Below are 27,584 nucleotides of genomic sequence, written 5' to 3'. Positions count from 1 at the left end.
CAATTTGAATGGCTTTAAAAGGGGATTAGACAAATTCCTGGAGGAGAAGGCTATCAATGTCTACTAGTCCTGATGACTGTATGCTACTACCTCCAGTATCAGAGGCAGTATGTCTACATAGATCAGTTTCTGGGGAAGATGGGTAGGAAGGTACTATTGCACTCATGTCCTGCTTGAGGGTGTTCTGTGGAAAGCTGGTTGGTCACTGAGTGATCAGAATGCTGGACTAGATGGACCCTTGCTCTGATCCAGCAGGGCACTTCTTATGTTCTAAAGGCCTGGCTGGCAATTGCAGACTACAAACGTGGACCTGGTGAATCAAACAAATGTTTAAATATGCTTGAGTACCTGTTGGGGATTGAGAGCTTTCAGTGGGTCTTGAACAACTGACTTGAGGAATGCCAGCTGGGGACCTGTACAGCTCCTCCCCCTCCCCCCAGCAAGTAGGGATGTGTGAGAAATTTATTTTTGATCAGGATCTACCCAGTTTGCATCTTCTGCACTGAAATGTAGTGGAAGTCCCTACATTTCCAATCTTGTAATGTGATTTCTGGACCGAAACAATTGCATTGGACAGCATGCGTACATTTAGAAAATGCACATGAAGCATGCATACTTTTGAAAAATGAGCACAAACACACTTTAGTCAATGGGAGAAGAATGCGTACATTTCAAAGCTGCACACAATTGCTGTGTACACTTGGAGTAATCTGCATGGATTTTTATGTGAAAGAAAAGCTCACGATCTGATACAGACACGAGTTGGAATGAGCTTTGAGATGGGATTCTGAGAACTTTGGTGAGCTTGAGTTTTGCTGATTCACACATCTCTACCCCTTAGCTCTGGCCAAGGGAGGGAATTGCAGGGAGAATAACCACACTAGCCAAAAAAGCCCCTTACACCTAAAGACCAGAGCAGGGTAGGGCAGACACTCCATCTTTGTTGCTGTGGCAAATGTCCAGGTCAGGATTACTTGTTTGCTCTGACTGAATGTGAGCATTGTATCTTTCAAGCTACAGAGTGCCATCATCTTTCCCTGTCCTGAACTCAGGTTCACACAAGCTGGGCCAGCAAGATATATGTGTGCGCAGACATGTTTGCGCATATATATATATATATATATATATACACACACACACACGCATGCACGCTAAGCAGTTGTGCACCCCCCACTACATCTGATCATGTTTGATAGCAAGTTAAACAGTAGGGGAGGTAAGAGGATGGGGAGAAAGTGTATTGGTTGGCTGGAGAGTGAAAGAACTTATATAGCACCAATTACTCAGATCATAGCTGCAATATAAAAGAAATAACTTTAGCTTAATAATCAAGAGAAAAATCCTTTCTTACAAGTACCCAGATGGTTCCAGTTGAGAAGTTTAATTTAAAGCCTCCTTTTCAAAGCAGAATGGTTCAATAAAGAGAGTTATTAGGAAGGCAGAAGCCGAACTTACTGGTGATTCGTTAACTAACTGGTTCATTGGAAGGAAAGAAGCCAGAGGGATCGTTTTCAGGGAATAATTGATCATCTCTCACCAGAGGTCGGGCTGACATGGGAAGGCCAAGAGAGAAAGCTTTATTGACCATGTTGGGGGAGTCTTTCTGTGTGTGTGTGTGTGTGTGTGTGTGTACATTGCCTCCAATTAATTTGAATTACTGCTGTGCAACTGGCAAGTTTGCAGAAGTTTTATGGAGAAGTTTTCTAGACTTCAGGTGTGAGTTGAATAGAAGATGACAGACACCTCGATGGGGCATGTTGTCTCCCCAAAATGGATAGGTCTGACGTTTGAGACAGAAGCTCACAGAGGACACCCAAAGGCAGGCTGTATAGAGTACCTGCAGAAAGAGCAATAGATGGGTTCAGCAATTGGCATCGTATAGCTACGCAGCAGCAATTATGAGCTGTTAGGGACATCAGCAGGGAGACATTCCTGGTGGCTGGTGATAACAGAAGTACAGTCCCTTCCTTTCCCTAATCTCTGCAGGAGAAGTTTCCTCAGTGGCTGTGCTTCATGAATGGTCTGGGGAAAAGGTCTCCCCCAGTTTCAGTGTCCTTATTACCCAATGGCTCTTCCTATGATGCACTTCGAAGACCAAAACTCACCACCAGTCACACCAATTTAAAGCTGGTTTTGCTATGTGAGATGTGGAAGTAACAGGAAGTAAGTATAACATGTAGTGAATAGCTTGTGCATCTCAATACTGGAATGCAGGGAGATCTGGGAGCTTGAATTCTGACATTACAAAGCAGTGCAAGGAAGAGAAATCACAAGTGGTTTATGCTTCCTGTTCCCTCTACTTCTACTAATGTCCAAGTAGCCACTCACCTTCTGGAATTGAAAGAATGGCTATCAAAACCTATGTGGTCCAGTGGCTAAAACACAGCCTTGGAGCATAGAGAATTTGACGCACACCTTCCATGCTCACGATTCATTGCCATAAGATGGCCACCAGACATGATGGCATTAGTAAATTATTAGACAAGTTCAAAGAAGGTGGACCATCCATGGCTAGCTACTCAACATAATGGCAAAAAATGACTATAGACTGTTCATAATTGACTTGTTACAGTTTTGTTTGGTGCTCTGGTATTGGTGCCTATACACCAAATCTTTTTGTTGTTCAGTCGTGAAGTCATGTCCGACTCTTCGTGACCCCATGGACCATAGCATGCCAGGCCTTCCTGTCCTCCCCAAAAACACCAAATCTACTATATATATAAAAGTCATTGTGTGTGGGTTTGTGTGTTTATAGCTGGCTGCAGGGCCATTTGTAACACAAGGCATAAGGGGGAGCTGCCCTGGGCCTAATCACTGAGCCTGCCATTTGAGCCCTACAGTTGCTGCCTCTTTTACTTCACATTCTAACTTGCCAGAGTATATGAGAGAAGTCACTGGGTCACATTATTACTGTGTTTACTTTATACTTTCCCTTACTAAAAGTACACCCTCTCAATCATGGTTCAGGCCAGGTTTCTGATTTGAGCTACCAGTCACCCTATTGGCCATCTTTCATTCTTTTGGTCTCTCTCCCATTCACTCTGACTTCCTTTACCTTAGATTGGCTGGCTGCCATTTGTTTCCTCCCCTTTACTCACCGTTTCTTTTCTGACTGTGCAGAGCATTTAGTTTCTCTCCGCTCTTGCTGCAATATCCAGCAAGCAAGCAAGGTGCTGCTAAATATCTTTACTAGGGATGGCAGAGAATTCCGCCACAGATTTCAGTGAGGCCGAATGCACTGGCATTCGGCCCCCCAAAATCCATGGTGGAATGGCCTCCTACCCCCCACCCCCCTGCGGAATCCCCCTGGAACGAAACTTACCTGGGGCTCTGGTGGCAGCAGCTCCAGCAGCGGCGGTGGCTGGTCTTTCGACCAGCTGCCGCGGCCGCCATTTCCGTCCTGCACTTTGCCGTGATAGGCTACATAAGTATCTACGTAGCCTATCACGGCAAGTAAAACAAAAAAAACCCCGTGTACGCAAATGGCGGCTAAGGCAGCTGCTATTTGCGTTCCCTTTTTTTCGCTGTTTTACCCTACATAAATATTTATGTAAGCTATTACAGCGAAAAAAAAGGGGAATGCAAATAGCATAGTGGGCGCTATTTGCGTTCCTTTTTCTTCTGCCATAATAGCTTACTTAAATATTTACGTAGGCTAAAACAGCGAAAAAAGGGAACGCAAATGGCAGCCACCATAGCTGCCGCCATTTGCGTACGCGGTTTTGTTTTTTGTTTTTTTTCGGAAGGCTGCCCAGCGGCCGGATTTCTGGCTGTGGGTGGCCGTGGCTGGCAGCTTCCCGGAATTTCTGTGGAGTGGAGCCAGCCGGGTCAGGATTTTGGGGGGAGGCACAGAGTGCCTCCCCCCCACCGCGAATCACCCTATTGAAAAGGTAAGTGAGTTTCGTAGATCCCTAATTTTTACCCCTTTCAATGCCAGATGTATCTGTTAGTAGCGTGTGATTAACGCTAATGTGAAATGCGGTGTGGTGTGTGCTCACCTGTCTGAGTGGCTGGGATGACACAGTGGAGTGGAGACTTGGGGCTTTATTCATAAAAGAGTGAACTGCAGGGAATTGAGAAGGGAATCGCAAAATGAGGGGCAAAATAGCAAAGTTTTACATGTAGCTGAATTGAGGATTTTTTCCAACTCAGCTTCTTTGGCCTTAAGTTTGCAATTCCCTCTTTCATGAATAAAGCCCTAAGTGGAAGAGTTCAATGCATAAGGTGGAGGGTGACTTTTTTCAGGTTAATGAGCTGAGTGTGTAGCTGGGGTTTGACGTAAAGGATTTGCAAGTTGCCTGGTAGTTGGTGGGCTGGTGCATCACATTGCAGTAGGTGACATTGTCATATTTTATGGTCAGGCAGATGTTTACACAGCACATTGAATTAGGGAGAAGTTTTGGTGAAACATGGGACATGGAGCAGTGTTTGTTTGGGGGGGCACAGTAGGGTGATGTGAATTTCAGTTTTATATTGCTGTAGAATAAACAAAACATTTACTGCATTTTTCTTTTCACCTTTCTTATGGAGCCTTTCCGAAAAGCTTAAACCTACCTTAAGATATTTCTAACAAATAGTACATCTGACAAAATTACATCCTGGAAAATGCTAGGTATATCAGCTAGTGTATCATAAAAAACAGCTTTCCTTTCTGTGCACTGCAGTGCAAACCCCTGGCAAGAGGGAGGTGGCTGGCATGCGTAAACGGTACTGGGGTATAGGGGTGTACAGATTTTGTTAAATCCATTCCATCTGTGTTCCGCAGATTGTCAAGTGTGTTTCGTTCCATCATCCGCTCATTGATGGAATTAGATTTTTTTTTAACCAGTTTTTTTTTGGGGGGGGGGGCGGGATGCACACTTGTGAACCTGTACATAAGTTAATGTGTATTAGTGATAATTTGAATTAACACAATCCGCTCCAAAAGTGAAAAACCAGTCCGCAAATCCACAGAATCCATGCAACTCAAAAAAAAGCCAGCCCTCTGAAGAATCCAGAAATCAGATCCATAGAAATCCAAATTCATTTGAATCCATTATGGCTTTCTCTGACATCCCTACTGTGATGGTGTGGTAACCAGCCCTATAGATGTCATTGAGCAGATCAGAAAAAGAGGAATAAGTGGGTGAATGAATCACAGTTTGAGCTGGGTATATAATTTTGGATCTACCCTGGCTCTTGGCCCATCTCAAGTCTCCTTTATGTACCAAATCATGGCAAATTATCTTTTCTTACACTGCTGTTAGCATTATGGCCCCAGTGAGATTGCAATGCAGTACCTGGCAGACAAATATTTCTAGCTATGTTGCATAGAGGAGACTGTGGAAATGCAGGAATATTGCATGAATTTATAGAGAGCTATTTCTAGATATGACTATAGCCTAGAAAATGCAGGTGAGACAGGAGGAAGAGAGAGGAGTCTGCAGGAGTGCTGGCTTGCATGACACTTCCGATCCATTACAAGTTACAACAAATAAAACTGTTGAGACGCCACCCAAACATCCTTGCAGAAGTGCGTGTGGAGGAATATAACAGGCCCTGGGGGCCCAGTTTAATTATTTTGGCATGGACTAGATAGCTTAGGGCGTTCACTTCTCTTCTACCCCCTGGCTCGCTGTCTGGAGATATTAATGCATGTTAAAGGATACTGAAAAGTGATAGGGGAAATGCTAAATAGGTTTGCTCCCTGGGGCTTGGTTACACGCATGCACACTGGAGATAAATTCTGGTTTTGTGTTTGTTCAGAGGTATCAAAGATAACACTATTTAAAGAAGGATGAGAAGAAAGCAGAATGGAAATGTACCTGATACAGGGGAAAACCTCATTAAAGAGCCGTCAGCTTGCGATCTGCCACATTTGTTATGTACGGTAATTATGCCGTCAAGAAACTAAATAACAGGAAGGACATACTGAAGAATCTATTCTGTATTGTAGGTACATTCACAACCAAGCCTCTGCAGCCAAAGGCTCCCCTCTTGGTTTACTTTCCCTTTGAACATGCTCACAGGGGAGATTCTCATGTGCTTGCTCTTTCTTTCTACAATAGGAGATTTATTTAGGAAAAATGAGCAAGATTACTAACCTGGTCTGTCATTACAGTATACAGAGCCAATTAAAATAACCAGATTTGACCTTTAAAGCTCTTTACTTGAAGGACCACATGTCTTTCTCTTTACCTACCAACATGTTCTCTTCAGCAGTGGGATAGGGCTTTCTTTGTGGTGGTGCCCCAGTTGTAGAATTCTCTGCTCAGAAAGGTTTTCCTGGTACCTATTTTGTTGTCCTGTTGGCAATGGCACCAGAAAAAGACCTTTGGAATTCCCTGGGCCTTTTAGATATAGTTTTAGTTCTTTTAAGATCTTGCTGCCTTTTAGCTCTTGTGTTATTATGATTGATTAGTTTGTATTATTGGCATTTTAATGTTTTGGGGGTTTGTTTTTGTGTTTCTACTTCTGTAAAGGACACCACCCTGTGATTTATTTTTTAAAAAATAATTCAAGGGTGATATACAAATATCCATAATAAATAATAACCAATGGAAATGCTCATGTGAAATTTAAAGAAGACCAGAAGGGTGAGGATACTGGAAACAACACTGTAAAAAAAGGCTATGGTGTCAGTTTATTAACCCATAATGTTAGTGTTGTTATCAGGATTTAGTCTAACCAAGACCCTGGAGATATCTCATCTGAAGAAGGTACATGGGGCCCTGCCAAAAAATCTAATATGGGGGGGGGACTTCTGAAGAGCCTGCTGAATATCCCATCCCATACCCCCACCCCACCCCCGTGCAGTGGTTCAGATAGGCAATTTTAGACCCTGGACTTAATGGTCTTATTGTGGTGGCAGGCTTCAGACAGACATGGATTACTTCAGCTGTGAAGCACCCAACTCACATTTCTCTCCCCCCCCATCCATCATTCCATGCTTTATAACTACTTCTACATTCCTGATACATTTGAATAATAACAACACTGTTTGCCAACTCTGATTTTTTTTAAATAATAATACTCTGAACATGTGCAGGTTTGCATTTCAAACTCACTTCAATCATAGCATCATCATGACAATAGGTACAAAATGGAGTTTGCTTCTACTGCCCTCATCACCTGCCACTCTATGAGTGGTTATTTGGGGAACCATTTGGCTGCAGAGCCCTGAACTCTTGCTCCACTTTCCAGCTCTGGTTTCTTTTCATCTCCTTACTTGAGTATGCAGGTTGTATAGCTTTATCTTAGACAGTAGTTAACAGCCATCTAAGCTCCTTCAAAAAAAATCACCTGGCCTTCAAAACCATTCAACAGGCATTTTCAGTAATCTTTGGAGACAGTGACCTGGTTTGCACATATGTGACAACCCAGAATTTGGGTTGTTGCCTTACTGAGAGTTTACTCATGATTTGTCTGCCAGATGATCACACGAAGTGCAGGTTCTTGTTGTTGTTGTTTTCAGTCCTTGGGTTGCTTGATTCCCTCCTCCTTGGCCCATTTCCACCCTGTATTTCAAATGACTTTGCTATGTTGTAGTACTAAGAAAGAAAAGAAGAGTTTATGTTGCAGAACTCAGTATGCTACATACAGTCATGTAGAACACTTTTTAATTATTTTTTACCACTCTTGCCTACCAGCTCTGTAGCCTGGAGAAACAACCCATGGTTAAGGGTTTGCACATAACAATTACATCATTAAAACAACCCAGACTTCACAAATTAAGAAAAAAACAAACCATGGGTTCTTTTACTGGGTTGTTCATGGTTAACAACCCAGAGTTACCCGTAGTTCCTTGTGTAACTACAAGGTCTTGCAGAATATATTGCAAAAAAGGCAAATGCTATTTTGGTCTACATTAATAGAAGCATAGCTTCCAAATCACATGAAGTACTAGTTCCCCTCTACTTTGCACTGGTTAGGCCTCACCTTGAGTACTGTGTCCAATTTTGAGCACCACACTTTAAGAAGGATGCAGACTAGGGATGGCGGAGAATTTCTCCCCGAAACTTCGGGGGGCCGAGCGCCAACGTGTTCGGCCCCCCGAACAAGTTTCGGGGAGAAATCCTCCGCCCCCCCGCCCCCCGCCCCCCCCCCGGGACGGGACTTACCTTCCCTGAATGTCCCTCCCGGCGGCGGGTCCGGCTGGCGGTTCGTCCGGTGTTCGAGCGGGGCGGGAGCGGCAGCCGGTCTTTCGACCGGCTGCCGCCCCCGCCATTGCAATGAAAGAAAAAAAAAAACACGTCCCCTGATAGGCTACGTGACGATTCACGTAGCCTATCACGGCAAGATTTGCAAAGTCAGCCGTGATAGGCTACGTGAATCGTCACGTAGCCTATCACGGGTGACTTAAAAAAAAAAAAAAGTGTGTACGGATAATGGCGGCCCCCATAGGGAGCCGCCATTCCCCTTCCTTATTTGGTCGCTGTAGTCTACGTCAATGTTTACATAGACTACGGCGAAAATAAGGGCAACGCTATTTAGCAACTAAATAAGGAACGCGAATGGCGGCTCCCTATGGGGGCCGCCATTCGCGTACGCGCTTTTTTTTTTTTTTTTTAAAGTCACCCGTGATAGGCTACGTGACGATTCACGTAGCCTATCACGGCTGACTTTCCAGATCTAGCCGTGATAGGCTACGTGAATCGTCATGTAGCCTATCAGGGGACGTTGTTTTTTTTTTTTTTTTACTTTCGTGTTCGCGGCCGGGCGAGGCGGGAAGCCTCCTCCCCGGCCTGAATTTCGGCCGGGCGAGGCGGGAAGCCTCCCCCCCCCCGGCCTGAACTTCGCGGGGGGAGCAGCGAAGCGCTCCCCCCCACCGCGAAAAAGCTGCGAGAAAAGGTAAGTGACTTTCGTTCACCCCTAATGCAGACAAAGTGGAGAGGGTTCAAAGGAGGGCAACGAAGATGATCAGGGAACTGGAAACAAAGCCCTATGAGGAGAGACTGAAAGAACTGAGCATGTTTAGCCTTGAGAAGAGAAGACTGAGGGGAGATATTGATAGCGCTCTTCAAGTACTTGAAAGGCTGTCACAGAGAAGAAGGCCAGGATTCCTTCTCAATCATCTCAGAGTGCAGGACATGGAATAATGGGCTCAAGTTACAGGAAGCCAGATTCCAGCTGAACATCAGGAAAAACCTCCTGACTGTTAGAGCAATACAACAAAGGAACCAATTCCCTAGGGAGGTGGTGGGCTCTCCCCACTGGAGGCATTCAAGATGAAGCTGGACAGTCATCTGTCAGGGATGCTCTGACCTGGATTCCTGCATTGAGCAGGGGGTTGGACTTGATCGTCTTATAGGTCCCTTCCAACACTACTATTCTATGGTTCTGTGTAATGACAACCCAAGATTCAACAACCCATACTCAACCCATACTCTGGCTTGTTGTTACATGCAAACCAGGTCAAAGGGTCACTTCCAGTGCTCATTAGTAAGTAAGCACAGTTGACAAAAGATTACCACTTCTTCAACTGGCTCACCACAATAGTATTTCTTTTACACTGTTATAAATTTATAGACTGTTGTCAATGAAAAATGTTGCGTGTGTTACAGGATAGCATAAGCTTCCCCTCCCCACAAAAAAGGGGGCAAGTCCCCACCCCAAGGAGCTTTCAATTTAAGTTTGCCAGTGAGGAAGACATTGAAGGGAGAGGAGGGATGGGAAGGAAGAGGCAAGGTTAGTCAGAGATAAATATGGCCTGGAATTCCCTTTCCGACACAACTATTAAAGTCCTCTTCTGTGCACCTGGTCACTGTATTAATAATGTAGTGTTCATCCCCTTCCTCATGTTCAGCAAACATTACACCCTGAAAGGTCTAATCAAATGAGCATACACAGACTCCTTCAGCTCTGCCATTGCTGACTTCAATTCTCATTATTATCTTAATACATTATAGATTAGAATATGGTTTAATTGGGTTCCATGTGGCAGCTTTGGGGGAGACAAGGATGGGAGGAAGGGAAGTTCATATAGATAATGGGATGGAAACATGTAAGGCACTTGTAACAAAAGTGTTCACAGTCTTTAAACAGCTTCACAGAAAGCCACACTTCATGCCACTTCTCATGATCAGCTCTGGGCTGCTCCCAACAGAGAACATTGTCCAAACTTCAGTGCCTGCAACAATCCCATTCCCTTCTCCTAGGGAAGAAACCATTAAAGGAGGGTTAAGTGGCGCAGGCCCCTCCCCTGCTCCCACCAAGTTTCAGACCATATGTCATTAATTCTCAAAAGCATCTCTACCTCAGCTTTGTGATACAGGGTAAAAAGTAACTACAACAAATGCTCCCAACAAAATGTCCCCATTTAAATTTTGAATATATTAAAAAGTAAGCCTTTGAACTTTGCAAGTGGGGATGTATGAGAATTTTGTTTTTTGCTCACAGAACATGTAAGCATATCCTGTTTGATCCTCCGAACACGAGCACATGTCCACCGAAAATACTTGCCAATTGTCAAACACATGATCACGCTCATCTCATCCCGATTCCCAGTTCGATTTACACTAATTTCCTAAGCTGCACAAATTTCTTCAGTAGGCGGAATCAGTCTTGCTTTCGCCTATGGAGGAAATTTGCACAAATTAGGAAACATGCACACATTTGGGAGTATTTCTGCTAATTTAGTGAGATTTGTGCAAATCTCCCATTCGATTGTTGCTCGATTTGCGAACATTTCCTGTTTGCACAAAGCAGATAGTGATGGCAAATACAAATAGGAATCAGGCACAAGATGAGCGGCAAGACGATGTTCAGAGAATGCTGGCATTCTTGAACCTCACTCAGTTGCCCATCCCTACTTGCAATATGACACCTCCACATTTTAAAACTATTTGTCCTTCCCCCCACTACAGTACTCAGTCAGGACTGACTTCTATCTGCATTTTCTTTCTTTCCTTATTTCTTTCTTATCTGGAAAATATCCATGCATTCAAAGTCTATGAGAGATGCCATAGCTCAGTGGTATGGTTCCTGCATTGCACACAGAAGGCCACAGGCTCAGGTCCCAGCATCTCAGACAGAAGAACTGTGTAAGACCAGGGATGGACATTGCAGTCTGTTTCCAGTCTTGCCAGTTTCACATATGTTCAGTCATAGTAGGGATGTCAGAGAATTTCTCCACGAATCTCGGGGAGGCCAAATGCCAGTGCATTCGGCCCCCGAAATTGGTGGAAAAACAGCCTGCCCCGCCCCCCCTGGGACGGGACTTACCTTGCTCGAATGTCCCTGGCAGCAGCGGCTCCAGCGGCGGTTCGGCGGCGGTTCGTCTTCCGACCAGCTGCCGCCGCCGCCATTTCCAAGAAAAAAAAACAAAAACGTGATAGGCTACGTAAAGATTTACATAGCCCATCACGGCTAGATTTTTTAAAAAACACCATGATAGGCTACGTAAATGTTTACGTAGCCTATCATGGCTGACTTTGAAAAAAAAAAAAGCGCGTACGCAAATGGCGGCGCCCATGGGCGCTGCCATTTGCATTCCTTATTTTGGTACATGTAGTCTATGTAAACATTTACGCAGACTACAGTGAAAATAAGGGCAACGCCCTTATTATTATTATTTTTTAAAACAGTCAGCCGTGATAGGCTACGTAAACATTTACGTAGCCTATCACGGCTGACTGCAGGGATGCAAACGGCGGCGGCTATGGCCACCGCGATGGGGCGCCTCCCCCCTGGCCAGAATTTCGGCAGGGAGGGATGGGGCGCTTCCCCCCCGGCCAGATTTTGGCGGGGAGGGACGGGGTGCCTCCCCCCCAGCCAGAATTTCGGGGGGAGGGATGGAGCGCCTCCCCCCCACCACGAAGCAAGCGTCGGGATCAGGTAAGGGACTTTCATCCTGTTCCATCCTGTTTCTGCATCAGTCTGCAAATTTTAATTCATAATAACATGAAAATTTGCACTTAAATATTTTAGAATGCATTCTCCCCAATAAGCATTTTATATGCTTTTTATCCTGAAACATGAATTGTGCATCTGCTTTGGTACATTTTGAGCTGCGAACTGTGTTGCAAAATTCAGAGAAGTGTGAAATATGCAGTGCAATGACTTCATTTGAAATAACTGCATTCTGATCTGTGTATTAGCCCAAGAAGTGTGAATTTGGTTGGTTCACCTAAAAATGAGGACTGAATTAACTCCTGGAGCATCCCAAAGGAAAGCCTTTCTGCCTGAGATCGTAGGCTATCCTTGTCAGCCAGAACAGGCAGACTAGACGGACAATTGAAGTGGTATGTCTCAGTACAGCACAGCTTCCTATGTGTATGTTCGCAGGACATTTGGAAGAAACCTGATATCACAATATATATGGGAGAGTTCTGAGGAGTACATGTGGGAGCTCTACACAGCATATAAAACTGTTGTTTCTGTTTGAACCATTTTCCATGTGGGTCAAAGGAGCTGCCACAAAGAAAGCAAGGAAGCCACCATCTTGAACATTGCAGTCTTGTCTCCCTACCCCAGTAGACACAGAGGGAAGATTTTTAAATTCAGGGTACATTGCTTACTTTTTAAGCACCACCTCATATAGCAGAACCTCATAATTGGTTATGGGCTTCAGAGACAATATAACAACAGAGAAACTTCATAATGCTATCATTCACATTTGTGATTTGACATATATAGCCTGTTCAACTTAAAAGCATCCCCTCTTTTATCAAATATGGTAAATTTTTTAAATCTGTCTCATACACAGCCCATAATTAGAACGAATGGCCTTAGCCACCCCATAAACTAAAATTTATTATTTGGTGACGATTAGGCATTTGCAAGAAACAGCAGATGTGCATGCAATGAATATCTATTTCACAGGGTTTGTTGCTGTTTGGTTGGTTGGTTTCCTTTTTGCAAAGTACTTCTAACTGATGGGATAATGCCTTGTAATGATCCCTCCGCTAGTTCGAAATATGGTTTCAAGAATTTTTAAGGCACTTCTTCCTTGGCAAAGTCTGAAAACATTATTATTTCATTTGTAGCACACAGCACAGAAATGAAAGGGAAATAGCAGTGTGAATGGGAGAGAGCATGTTCGCAGGCATTAATTCCTATTTATGCTAGGGAACATGTGCAAAAACAACAACAACAACAACAACAACAACAATAATAATAATAATAATAATAATAATAATAATAAATGAGCATCCATCCAAAAGCCAAGAGGGCTAAAGCCACCATGGATTTTGCTAATATTGGATTTCTTTTCCTGTGGCTGGGAAAGGGATACAGTATGAACCAGACTCTGAAAATGAGTTCCCCTTCCCTCACACCTTATTTGTGTGCAGACTGTCTACTAGGGTCTGCCCTCAAACCCTCTCCTCACTTTGCACCATGGGGCAAATCTTTGTAAGATGCTGTATGTGAACCCGTTGGACACAAACCGGTGTTGACGTCTGGAAAGCCAGGGAATTCTAGGCATGGTTGGATCTGTCCATCTCGGGCTTGAAAAGGATGTCAGGTGTGTGTGTGTGTGTTTTAGGTCAAGTTCATTCTGTCCCATTTATGCATGAGCTTGAGTTGTTGTTGTTTAAAAAAATCCATGCAGAAATTTGTATGCATGAATGCATTTTTGTCTGCATTTTAAACACACATGTTGGTGACATGTACCCCTTGACTAAACTATGATTGCAAGCATCTTGGAAGTGCCTGCATTTTTATTTGCACACATTTTTCAAATGTGCACATATTATCAAATGCATTTGTGGGGCGGGGTGGGGGTGTCGTGCAGAATATATTGCAAGCTCAGAGACCTATGAACTACCAAAGGGAATGTTGGGGGTTGGGAGCAGTCTCTGGGCCACCGATTGCAGCTCAAGGCCAAACAAGAAGGTTGACTCCAGGTTTCCCAGGTCAAAACTCAAGGATTTCTCCACTGGGCCACCCTGCCCCAGGGCAGCTTCCCTGCCAGAGTGGGCCATCCCACTTCCAGACTGATTCTGCCTCCAGCAGCATTATCTCACCTAGGAGCTCATTAATGGAAATCATTTGTTCAAAGTGCCTCATCAATGGCATGCTGACATAATTGCAAATTAAAGGTGGAAACATGATTTGGGCCTCAATAACGGACAAGTGATGAGGCAATAATTCAAATAATGTTTGTCTCACAAGGGGTATGCTCGGTTTCATCCCGAAGCAGCTATAATTGATATCAAATATTTTCTTTCATGCGCTCTCTGACTTCTAAAGTTAATCTCAGGGACCCCGGAATCGTGAATGAAAAATCTCAGCGACTAAACCAGGGACCTCACCTAGTCAGGTTATTGCCTCTGCTGGTTCTGGTTTTCGGAGGGCCCTTGGGCAAGCAAGACACCCTTAATTAGAGATGCTGAAGAAATTCAAGATGAAGTAAAATGAGCTTGGGTTTCTAAGAATCCAACCTGTGGAATCCGCTGCAGAGCAACCCCCTCAGGCCGAGTGGAGTCTGCGGATTGCCGGGTGATTTTTTTTCACTTTCCCAAAACGTACACATATAAATTCTAGGGATGGGGGAGAATTTCTCCCTGAAACTTCGGGGGGCCGAGTGCCAACGCATTCGGTCCTCCGAAGGTTGTTCGGGAGAAATTCTCCGCCCCCCCGCCCCCCGTCCCCCACCCGGGATGGGACTTACCTTTCACGAATGTCCCTCCCAGCGGCGGGTCCCAGCGGCGGTTCGGCAGGTCTTCGTCAGGGGCGGGGGCGGCAGCCGGTCTTTCGACCGGCTGCCGCCGCCGCCATTACAAGAAAAGTAAAAAAAAACCAAAACACCCCTGTGATAGGCTACGTAACGATTAACGTAGCCTATCATGGCTAGATTTGCAAAGTCAGCTGTGATAGGCTACGTTAATCATCACGTAGTCTATCACGGGTGACTTAAAAAAAAAAGAAAAAAAAGCGCGTACGGCTAATAGGGATGCACGAAAATCACTTACCTGGTCTCGCAGCTTGCTTCGCGGTGGGGGGGGAGGTGCTTCGCTGCTCCCCCCGAAGTTTAGGCCCGGGGGGGAGGCTTCCCTCCTCGCCCGGCCGAAATTCAAGCCGGGGAGAAGCGCCCCGTCTCCCCGGCCGCGAACTTCAAAAGAAAAAAAAAACGCCCCTGTGATAGGCTACGTAATGATTAACGTAGCCTATCACGGCTAGATCTACAAAGTCAGCCGTGATAGGCTACATTAATCGTCACGTAGCCTATCACGGGTGACTTTGAAAAAAAAAAAAAGCACGTACGCAAATGGCGGCCCCCATAGGGAGCCGCCATTCGCGTTCCTTATTTGGTCCCTGTAGTCTATGTAAAGATTTACGTAGACTGTGGCGAAAATAAGGGTAACGCACATAGCCGTGGGCTACTACATATACTACAGGGACCAAATAAGGAACGCGAATGGAGGCTTCCTATGGGGGCCGCCATTTGCGTACGCGCCTTTTTTTTTTTTTTCAAAGTCACCCATGATAGGCTACGTGACGATTAACGTAGCCTATCACGGCTGACTTTGCAGATCTAGCCGTGATAGGCTACGTTAATCGTTACGTAGCCTATCACAGGGTTTTTTTTTTTTTTCCTTTTCAAGTTCGTGGCCGGGGAGACGGGGTGCTTCTCCCCGGCCTGAATTTTGGCCGGGCGAGGTGGGAAGCCTCCCCCCTGGCCTGAATTTCGGCCGGGCGAGGAGGGAAGCCTCCCCCTCCCGGCCTGAACTTCAGGGGGAGCAGCGAAGCGCCTCCCCCCCACTGCGAAGCAAGCTGCGAGACCAGATAAGTGACTTTCGTGCATCCCTAATAAATTCATAGGAAAATGCTTACCTTTCTGTTGAGGAAATGCTGAATGAAATGGGGACAATACACTAAACATTACATACTAAGGAAAATTATGTAAATACTTATGTAAATGGTTACATAATTATTTGCGTATTTTTCCACACGACGAAAAAAAAATATATTCGCATCCGTCTGTGGGCAGACGATGGAACAAAAGGCACCTGACAATCCACAAAACACAGACTGAGCAGATATTACACAGTCCATATATCCCTACCCTTAATGAGCCTCCCTCCTCATCACTGGCTGCTTCTCCTCCTCCTCCTCCCCCTCCCCATTGCTTCTACCTTCTTGCTTGCCAGACACAGAGCCAATGAGCAAGCAAGCAAGAAGCCAGTGGCATCTATTGGTTCTCCTTCATACCACCATTATTGTCTAGGCCAAAGAAAGAGGCAGCTGAACAAGCAGGTTCCAGGGTGGGGGTGGGGGGCTCTTGTCAGTAAGCCCCTCTGCTGGGGTGAAGGACCATGCTGGCCCTTGATGCACACCCTGGTTATTGCATACCTGTGTATGCTCAGGTTTTAGGTGCAGGACAATACGTGAGTAGAGCCTAGACACTATGGAAGCTCTGTATTAACTCTGTTAAACTCTGGTATAACATCAAGCAACAGCTCTTCTGCTTTTGTGTGGTCAACAGAACAATAGCTCCTACTCATTTCAGAATGATACCTCCTGCTCACTACATATGTGGATCATTTTGCACAATGGCCCCATTCAAGCCACTGGCCTGAGGGGAGGGACCCTGAGCTGGTGAACAAACCTTCTAGTATATAATTGTGTGTGGCTAGTAGGGATGGCGGAGAATTTCTCCCCGAAACTTCGGGGGGCTGAGCGCCAACGTGTTTGGCCCCCTGAACAAGTTTCGGGGAGAAATTCTCCGCCCCCCCGCCCCCCCGGGACGGGACTTACCTTCGCCGAATGTCCCACCCGGCGGCGGTCTGGCCAGTGGTTCGGCGGGTGTTCGAGTGGGGCGGGAGCGGCAGCTGGTCTTTCGACCGGCTGCCGCCACCGCCATTGCAATAAAAGAAAAAAAAAACGTCCCCGTGATAGGCTACGTGACGATTAACGTAGCCTATCACGGCTAGATTTGCAAAGTCAGCCGTGATAGGCTACGTTAATCGTCACGTAGCCTATCACGGGTGACTTAAAAAAAAAAAAAAAAAGCGCGTACGGATAATGGCGGCCCCCATAGGGAGCCGCCATTCCTGTTCCTTATTTGGTCGCTGTAGTCTACGTAAAGATTTACGTAGACTACGGCGAAAATAAGGGCAACGCTATCGTCATGTAGCCTATCACGGGGGCGTTGTTTTTTTTTAAAAAAAACAATGGCGTTCGCAGCCGGGCGAGGCGGGAAGCCTCCTCCCCGGCCTGAATTTCGGCCGGGCGAGGCGGGAAGCCTCCCCCCCGGCCTGAACTTCGCGGGCGGAGCCACGAAGCACCTCCCCCCCACCGCGAACAAGCTTCGACGAAAGGTAAGTGCCTTTCGTCCACCCCTAGTGGCTAGCCACAGTTCATCAGCAGCCTGGACAGTCCTCTGACATTCAAGGCTTCTGCGTTTCTTCTTCAGGGTGGGGAGGGCTTCTGCATACATCATCTCTCTGATTCCTACCTCATTGCATCATCCAAAGTCAACACTCTGGATCACATCAGTAAGTACTGATGAAACCTAGCCTTCCTGACAGACAACTAAGGGAAATCCACAAATATGCCAGCACCAAAAGTCATATTTAGCTTTTCCTAGGGTGTGTTTTTACTCCATAGGTTTATCCCACTTTCAAACCCATTTAAGTGTCATGGCTACCAACCTAGTAATTACACTTTGATGAAGGGTGAATGATCTGTATCTCAATACCTTGTTGCAAAATGGTGAGTTTTTTCTTGCCATTTTTGTGGAAAGCCACAACTGTTCAAACCATGTTCAACACATTTCTAATGTAGATGTGCCTAGGACTTATGGCTCACAACCCAGGGAACATGTGTGCATGTTTAAATTACATTAGCCATAGGATATGGGAAGGAACTGGATTGCGAGCAAAATTACCTCAAGACCACCACTGAGGCAGATAGTTTGGTATAGGAAGCCAAGTCTAGGGTTGCTGCCAAGTTGTAACCCGAAAACTATACCTTCCTCTTTAAATTCCCTCATGAAGCAAAATATGAGGTAGCCAGAGCTTCCCCTAACTATCCCTCCCCTGCCAGGCTCCCATACCCCCCCCTCCACACACACACACATAGAGAGAAAGGAAAACATATAGTAGGGATGTCAGAGAATTCCGCCCAAATTTTAAATGGGATAAAATTCTGACAAATCCATTCTGTGGAATCCTCCTTGGAACGGAGCGGCCCAGTCGACCTGGACCAGAGCTCATGCGGACCCTTTTTTTTTTGTCTGCCAAATGGTGGATTTTACAAAAATAACTACAAAAATAAATCCGTAAATAGGAAATGAGGGAACAAGAACCCGGACAGCTTTACCCCTTTTATGAGGCATTTTCTGGAGGCTTTATTTCGCTGGGGCTGAGTTGCGAAATCCATGGAAATCCTCCATTTTTTCTATTTACTGTCTGTGGAGGTCAGGTCAGGTGAGGTCAGGTCAGGTCAGATCAGGTCAAGTGACCAGAAGTTACATGAAGGGTTTTTCCCTTTTTATTAAAATAAATAGGGTTATGGAGACTGATGGCGGGCACATGGAAAGGATTTTTCAGTACTTATGGAATTATTTATGTAAGTTCGGGGAGCCGAAAAAAAACGGGGGAATCCGGGGCATGCGGATGGCAGAACGGGGCGGCCCTCAGCTCTGCAGAATCCTCACGGAGCAGACCCACTCCATGAGGATTCTACGTGGGAGGAACGGATTGCCTCCCCCCCACAGATTCCCCACCGGAACGGATGGTGGGGAATCCGTACATCCCTACCATATAGCGTGTGGGGAAAGAAGACAGAGAGAAGAATCGGGGATAGGGGGAGGCTGCAACTACCGTATCTCCTGCATCAACATGGAATTTAAAGATAGACACATGTTTTCTGGGAAGCCACCACACTGATTGTGGTATAGTGGTTAGAGTGTTGGACTGGGGAGATCTAGTCCCCACTTTGCCATGAAGCTCACTGGGTGACTTTAGGTCAGTCTGCTGCCACTGACTCCCAGCCTAACCTACCTCACAGGTTTTGGTGAGGATAAAATGGAGAGGAGGTAGACTGCATAAGCCACTCTGGGTTCCTTGCAAGAGGGAAACAGGTGGGATATAAATGTAATAACTAAATAAAATGCATAAGATCCCCTACTCCCAAGCCATCTGTCCCACTGCCTGAGTTGAGGGCTTAACCCCCCCCCCACACACACAATGCGATTGCTTCTGATAGGCCTGTTCTGTCTAAAGAGTGCCATTTGGTCTTTGAGGGTGATGGCCTGATATCATATCCTGGATGGCCTGTAAGGAATAATGGAGGCTCATTGTTAACAGAAACCAGGCTCTGTGCTTTTGATCCTTCTAGAAATACTACTGATGTGTATAGAAAAGAGATGGCAAGCTATACTTCACAATGTGTGGGGCACCCATATAGATGGCTCCTAGGTTCTTCATGTACCATTCCCAGATGAATCAGACACGTCAGTCACATATGTTAGGGGAAAGTCCCTGATCATTTGCATCTTGTAATCTGGAAGCTGGTGAGCAGATTGCAGTGCTCCGGTTTGATGTGTGTTTTTGTTGTTTGCTTGTTCCTTTCTCTCAGCATCTGTTAGCTGTAAGGAAAACACACACTCAAAAAAACAAAACAACTGCCAATAGGAACGAGATTTTTTTTTTTAAAAAAAACCTAAACTAATTACTTGACTCGCTGAATACATTTTATTTCCCCCATTCTATATTCATTATTTTGATATGTCAAACCCAAAACAGAAGAAAGGATTGCAAGAGCTGCAATACCCAAGGAATTCCTTGCTACCCACTACCTTTTCACATACACATTTCATTTTCAAACTCACATAATAATCCTTTGCTATCTATGGTGCTGATAATGGTGTTCAGCATTGTGTAGCTATCAGCAGCAGCTTGCCGAAATACTGAGGAAATGGCCACATTCTGCTAACAACAGCTACAATGCAATGCAATGCAATGCATAAAATAAATGTTCTGTAATCACAGACAGGAAAGAATTCACAGATTTCTTTAGGGTGGCTGGTAAAAAATAAGGTGTTGGAAATAAGGGGATTAGGAGGAGGGTACTATTTCTTGTAGGAGATGGGGGACTGATAACTATGCTCTCTTTCACATTGCTAACTTCTTGTCTTTTCCACTAAATGTGTAGGCCTTATTAGACAATTATTTGTAAGTTAAATACCCATGTTTGCCATTCACATGTTGACTGTAAAGGTTCCAATCTGAGCGTGAAATTTCATTCCACCATCAACAGACCTTTAGACTTACCAGCATTTACTTGTTTCTGTTTAGGAAGGTATCGGGGGGGGGGGTGTCAGTTTTGTGAGAAGGCTCAACAGAACTGAATGGCTATGCTCTTTTATTGATTTTTTGGTGATCAGGTTGTGAAAAGGATGTGAAACTATTAGGGATGTATGAAAGTCACTTACCTGTCGCGGATTACGTTGATGGGGGGGGAGGCGTTCCGTCCCTCCCCCCGGAATCCTCGACGTGGGGGAGGCGCTCCATTCCTCCCCCCTGGAATCCTCCACGGCCAGCTGAGCTCCGCGGCAGCTCCTCGGAGCAGCCGGCCATGCCCAGCCAGGCCAGAGCCATCCGCAGCCGGATTTCCGGCCACGGAGGGCTCTAGGAAAAAAAACAACCCCCCCCGCGTAAGCAAATGGCGGCAGCTACGGCCGCCGCCATCTGCGTTCCTTATTTTTGCTGTCTTAATCTATGTAAATATTTACGTAGACTAAGACGGCGAAAATAAGGGGAACGCAAATAGTGTAGTGGATGCTATTTGCATTCCCCTTATTTTCGTCATCTTAGTCTACGTAAATATTTACATAGACTAAGACGGCCCAAAATAAGGAACGCAAATGGCGGCAGCCGTAGCTGCCACCATTTGCATACACTTTTTTTTTTTTTACCCAGACATTTTAGGCTATGTAAAAACTTATGTAGCCTATCACGTCTCTGTAAAAAAAAAAAAAAACACACACACACCCTGCAAATGGCGGCGGTGGCGGCAGCCGGTCGGAAGACCAGCTGCCGCAGCCGCAGCCACCGCCGCCACCGCCGCCACCGCCGGAGCTGCCGCCGCCCAGAAGATCAGCCCCAGGTAAGTCTCGTCCCGGGGGGGATCCGCGGGGGGGCAGGGGGGCAGGCTGTTCCGCCACAGATTTTGGGGGGCAGAATACACTGGCATTCGGCCTCACCGAGATCCATGGCAGAGTTCTCTGCCATCCCTAGAAACTATCTGATTCTTAGATTGATCCCTTATGACTATGATCACTCATTGTCTTGTGTCAAATGGGCTTTATTTGCCATGAGTGATCCCAGCACAAAGCTATATCTGATTGGCCCATGATCCCTAAATGGGTGAGATCACTTGAGAAAGAATGAAACAGAGAAAATGGCTGCCGAAGAAAGACCATACGGGAAAGCAGTTGTCTGTGAATAGTGGCTAAATCTCCGCCCCCCCCCCCCAAGGTAAAATTAGGTGCTTCATATTGGGAAGGTTTGTCCTGAAATCACTACCTTTGAGACAAAAATGCAGAACATTGAGCTCAATACATCTCTGTCAACTATCAAATGCTGTCAAATATAAAATATAATGCAATTCAAATATTACTGGATGTGAAATACAGATATCAGATAGTGCATATGTGGTAAATATATGAGCATTTGTAGAATATCTAGAAAATAGTCCACATAGTTGTTTTATAAGGTCGTTGTATTTTACTCAATAACTGTTTTTGCTATTTTAAATTTGCAATGTTTTAATTTTGTTGTAAGTTGCATTGAGTCTTTTTTTCTTCTTTTTAAGAAAGGCGTCTAAGAAATCCAATAGATAACAACATTATTATTCGCAGAGTATAAGTTTGAGGAGATCATTCATTTGAGTTCTAGATAGTAGGACTGGAATTTTGTTCTTATGCTAGTCCCCATGTGGTTTCAGGTGACCTTAAATCTTTCTTTTGATCCTTTTAACCTTGACCGCAGAAATGTGCTAAAAACAACAGCCAGGTGAAATCTGTTTGTTTATTTTTCTTTATATGCTTTGAAAACCTAGATAGCTAAATGTGTTATGGTAGGCTTCGGAAGGCTTTTCCCTGCATAAAACATGCTTTTTCAATTGCAGTTAAGTCCAGTTGAAATTGACAAGCCCTCAAAGCCTCGCATGTAGCTTCAAAATGCTTTAAAGGTCATGTAGTGTAATCTGCAATTTGACCATATCTACCTGTCAGAAAACAAAACTTCTGCCTTCACCCCATATTCTTCCCATCAGCTCACAAACAAAGCTCCCTGTTGTTCTCTCATCAAAGTTTTCTGACACAGCGGTGATAATTGCCACTGCACCTCCATCCTGTGGCTAATCGGAGGAAGTAATGTTTAATTATCTTGTGCTTGCTGAAGCTTCTTGTTTACTGGAACTCTCCACAAGTGTGTGTGTGTGTGTGTGTGTGTGTTTGTGTGTGTGTGCTGGGGGAGGGATAGGGAACTAACATGAAACAACCACAAAGCAATTTCCATGTCTCATTGCCTATAACAGAAAGAACTGTCTCAAATATTATCAGTTGAAGATTTCAGATAAGGATGTTCCTTGTGGAGGATTCCACGTTTTGTTACAAAGAAAGGACAAATGGATGCTGGCTCATGTTTCCATAACAATCTCCTTAAACTAGTGAGCAATTGTGGATGTTGCCATTTCCTCATAGGGGAAAGACAGACAAATATATCTGGGCATGCCACTCCCAATGGTGCTACATCATCATGTAGCATCATTCCCCATGGGACATTCTGGCCCTCATTTCTGAAGCAATCAGAAGGTAGGCTGCCAAGCACAGCCAAGCCGTCCCTTGGATTGGTAGCTAGGGATGTCAGAGGATTTTGTTTGCAGGGTGGCTTGATGAGCTTTCATCGGCTCACTCCCCACTCCACTCCAAATTTGGTCCATTTTCTGCTAACTGCCTGACTTGATCTGCAGTGAGTTGGGCCAGTTACTGGATTTTCCATGTGAGTGTTTTTTAAAAAAATATTGCCCAAATTACAGCCGCAACGTATGCAAAGTTGCACAAACTGCACAAATTGCTCAAAGTACAGTGCAATTTGCACAAATTGCACCGAGTGCGGCCACAATTTGCACAAATCATGCAAAGTTGTGCAAAATGCTGCCCTAATTTTGTGCAAATCTCCATTTGCGCAAATTGTGGCCTGACTGCCTCCCCCCCCCCAAAAAAAAAACCAGAAAAAGTCCCCAGAACTCTGGGAAACCCACGACTCAGCTCGCAAATACAAACCAAGTTGGGCAGGCAGCAGAAGTCTGCCGAGCCCAAAGGGGGCAGATTTCCAAGTGACAGATATCTACTTCAATGGTAACAGATAACTACTTTAATGGTAGTTTAGTTTTGTTTCAAGTTTAAGAAAAGATAAAGAAAGGAAGGGAAAGACCAACCAGCCACCTCATTGAGTAATAAATGTGCCCCACATGAAAGTTGAGGGCTTTCCTACCTTCATTTCAAAATGTGCCCCCCAAAGCCAGGCCATATACTTTGACCCAGCACTGGAAATTTCACTAATCTTACTGAACTGATCTTGCTGCCCCTTGACACTCTTCACATATTTTGAATGCAGAAGAACCTCCACAGTTGCCTTGACTTTTAATAGGAATGCTATTAAGGTATTTCTGTACCTCCTTTCTGAAACACACCAAGGCTGTGTTAAAAAAAATTCAAAACATGATATGCAAGAGGGAAAATCCTGGCTTCTCCTGTGGTTTTTCCAGTGGCCTTTGGAATATAATTTCCACAGATTGTTGTTAGTTTAGTTAGTTAGTTAATTAGTCAGTCAGGTAGCTTAACAAATGCACTGAGTATTCAGGAAACGTTCTTACTCAGAAAAAGTCTTTCCTGATGCAGAGTCGCTGTGAAAAATGTGTTGATGCTCCAAAAGCAGAAGAAGCTGGAAGATGCAGAGTCTTAACAACAGCCAGCCTGTGGGAACTAATGTTTTAACCCCTCAGCTTGAGCAAGGGAGGGCACAGGAAGCCAATTGTTTCCAAGAGGAATCTTCTGCTGCAATGTTTGAGGCTGGGTACGTATAAGAAATCCTTCTGCAACCTGGTGCCCTCCAGACATACCAGACTACAACACCCAATAACCCACCCAGCATGGCCATGCTGGCTGGGATTATGGGAACTGTAGTCACCCAGGAGGCACCAGGTTGGAGAAAATGGATGTAGGACATCAGCTCTCATCTTCAGTCTGTCTTTTCCAGTCTGCTAGTGGATGAAACAACAGAGAACGAAGATGAAAATTTCCCCCCAGCTCAAGAAGTTCATTTAAAAGTGCAGCAGGAGACTCAGCCAGGCTGTGCTTGTTACCAGATGATAACTTTTCTTTATTGGTACAAGACCTCAATTCCCCCACATAAGCAGGGGTGGGGGAAGTTGTGTCAAAAGTCAGTTTTAGTTAGGGTTGTATGAATCCCTTACCTTCCTCCGCTCAGGGCATCCGGGGTGGGGGGGAGATGATCTATCCCTCCCCCCGGAATCCTGCCTGGCCGGCTTCGCTCCACGGCAAGGCCGCGGAGCCGCCGGCTGGGCCGGCTGCAGTTGGACTTCTGGCCGCTGCTGGGCTGTGGCCGCAAATGGCAGCCACTACGCCGGCTGCCATTTGCTTCCCTGCCAAGCCGTGATAGGCTACCTAAGTATCTACGTAGCCTATCACGGCAAAAGGCAGGGACACAAGTGGTGGCCGCTACGCCATTTGCGTCCCTGCCTTTTGCCGTGATAGGCTACGTAGATACGTAGCCTATCATGGCTTGGCAGGGACGCAAATGGCAGCTGGCGTAGGGGCTGCCATTTGTGGCCTTAGCCCAGCAGTGGCCAGAAGACAACCCGGAACCACTGCCAGAGCTGCCACTGGAGCCACCGCCGGAGCCGCTGCCAGAGACAGGAAGGCTCCATCCTGGGGGGATTCCACAGGGTGGCGGGGGGGGGATTGCCCCATTCTGCCACTGACTCCAGGGGCTCACTGGAGTCCATGGCGGAATTTTCCAGCATCCCTAGTTTTAGCTGAATATTTGCAGCAACATTTGTTTTCATTCCATTTGTTGGATTCTCAATATCTGAACTTTATTTTCACATTAGAGGTCAGATGGATGAAGCCTGTTGTTTGTGGCAGAGCACATACTTTGCATATACAGGGTCCTAGATCCAGCCTACAATATTTCCAGGACAAAAGGATCTCATACAGCAGGGCTCAGAAAGACATTTACCTAGGGATGGTGGAGAATTTCCGAAGAATACGGCCTCTGGAGTCCATGGCGGAACACAGCACTTACCTCCGCCTCCCTCCAGAATCCCTCTGAGCTGGCTCCGCTCTGCAGCGATCCCGCAGAGCTGGCCGCTGGCTCCACATCGCTGGTGATATGGCTGGCTGCCATTGCCGTGCGATTTTGCTGGCTGCATGAGGGCTAACTCCAGATGCAAATGGCATAGTGGATGCCATTTGCAGCCGTAAAGCTGTTAGATTAACCTAAATGCAGCCATTTACAGCTGCATTTAGATTAATCTAACAGCTTTGTGGCCACAAATGGCACCCACTACGTGATTTGCATCTCTTGTTTTTTCATGCGATAGGCTAGGCGGGATCACCACATGGAGGAGCCGGCTCAGAAGGATTCTGGGGGGAGGGATGGATCGCCTCCCCCCGCGGGTGGATTCCCACCCAGGCCAGGAGGTAGGGAATCCGCCCTTCCCTACATCTACCTGAGCTGAATTCACAGAGAACTGCTGTCAATCAGAACAGACAGCACTGGGTAAGATGGTTGATAACACCAATAAGCAACCTGGTGCCCTCCATATGTTTTGGACTACAAGTTCCATCATCCATGACCATGGTGGCTGGGAATCATGGGAATTGCGGTCCAAAACATCTGGAGGCCAGCAAGTTGGGTAAGTCTGGTCTATGAGGCAATTTCAGATGTCTGCAGAGTTGAAATGCACTCTAGATCAGCTCGACAGAGGTGACTTAATTGAATCTATGTGTGTTCATCATTAAATCTGTGACTGACAGGAAAGAGGAGATGTTTGCTTTGCAAAAACTGAGGGCAACCCTCTTGTTACCAAAATCCTAGGGATGTAAGAATCCCTTACCTGTTCTGGTCAGCGCATCCGCCGACGGAGCAGCTGGCCAGGGCCGTCCGCAGCAGGAATTCCGGCCCCAGACGGGCTGCTGCAGATGCAATGGCGGCCGCCGTAGCAGCCGCCATTTGCATCCTTCCAGGCTGCCGTGATAGGCTACGTAAGAATTTACATAGCCTATCATGGCATGCCCTCCCCCAAAAAACTGCGTACGCAAATGGTGGCGGCTACAGCAGCCGCCATTTGCATTCCCTATTTTCCGCCGTTCTAGCCTACGTAAATATTTACGTAAATATTCTGCTCTTGAGGTATCAGCCTCCCAAAGTGGTTCTACAAATAGTGTTTTTCAGGCACACACATTACATACAATTGACTCATCAAGGGTAGGGATGAGTGAGTGAACGAGCAATATTCACAATCACTAGGATTTTCCGAACATCATCTCATACCTCATCTCATTCCTGATTCTCATTTGTGATCACTGCTCGCATTTGTGTGAATGGGGAAATTGTGCAAATCAAGCAGCAATTGAACAGGAGATTTGTGCTGATCTCCCCAAATTTGTGCAAATTTCCTCCACAGACTAAAGCGGGGCTGGTCCAGTCTGTTGGGGGAATTTGCACAAATTAGGAAATTTGTGCAAGTCAAACTAGGAATCAGGAATGAAACAAACACAAGCATGTGTTCAATAATTTGTGAATATTTTTGGTGGGCACATGGTCATATTTGCACTCGTATTCAGGGCTTCAAATGGGGCATGTTCGCAAAAATGAAATTCTCATACATCCCTAGTCAAGAGTCAATTTGGAATAATTCTGGAGCCATACAGGGTTGCCTAAAGGCATCTTTTCTTGCTCTCTTAATTTCTTTGTCTCAGCTTTGTACTTCTTGCCTGTACACTTTTGTTCTAACACTTCAGAATGTTATCCCCCCCCCCCAATTCCCATTTCCCCTGGAAAAATGCTGAGGGATGGAATTTATGGTGAGAACGCAGAACACCTCCTGCCTAATCCAACCGATATATCAGCAGTGGCACAAGCAAAATGAAACCAGAGGCAGGGGGGCAGTTGCAGACATAACTCATCAATGTAGAAGGTTTGTTTTCCTTCCCACTTATTAATAAATAGAGTTGGTTGTAGACTTCCAGGGCCAAATATATCCCTTGTGCCACTTCAGTGACTTCGGAGTAATTACATTAGGAATCCATTTGAAAACTGCATCCTACGACAGAAGGTTGTTTTTCCCCTCCCCAGGAAACTACCCTTAAGGCCTGCATCTCACATTAGCCACACACAAAAATGGCAACAGGATTAGACCCACTGCACAAGCAATCCATGTGGTAAGTAGGGATGACGCAGGTGCTCGACTTGGTCCAGGAACCTGCTGAATCCCACCAACGTCTGTGCCCCTGAACCCAGCTCAGTGAGCCCCCATCCCCACCCCACATGTGAGGCTGAGACTCACCACCACAGATGCTCGGTGTCCATGCAAGCAGCCATTTTTGCACAAGATAGGGCTCT

The 27,584-nt window shown here is 45.7% G+C and overlaps 1 long non-coding RNA gene across 1 annotated transcript; it reads right to left on the bottom strand.

Moving 5' to 3' along the window:
• Positions 1-1,360: 1,360 nt before the first annotated feature.
• On the bottom strand, positions 1,361-27,584 carry LOC146340471 (uncharacterized). Its single transcript, XR_014784041.1, has 3 exons — positions 27,529-27,584; positions 7,383-7,529; positions 1,361-1,837 (listed from the first exon to the last, which is right to left on the bottom strand). It is a non-coding gene; the product is annotated as an uncharacterized LOC146340471 (long non-coding RNA).

This window comes from Heloderma suspectum, chromosome 6 (assembly GCF_057233095.1).
Source record: "Heloderma suspectum isolate Gila_16-S chromosome 6, 16-S_ref, whole genome shotgun sequence".
Classification (NCBI taxonomy): domain Eukaryota; kingdom Metazoa; phylum Chordata; class Lepidosauria; order Squamata; family Helodermatidae; genus Heloderma; species Heloderma suspectum.
This window is presented reverse-complemented; position numbering and strand designations above follow the sequence as displayed.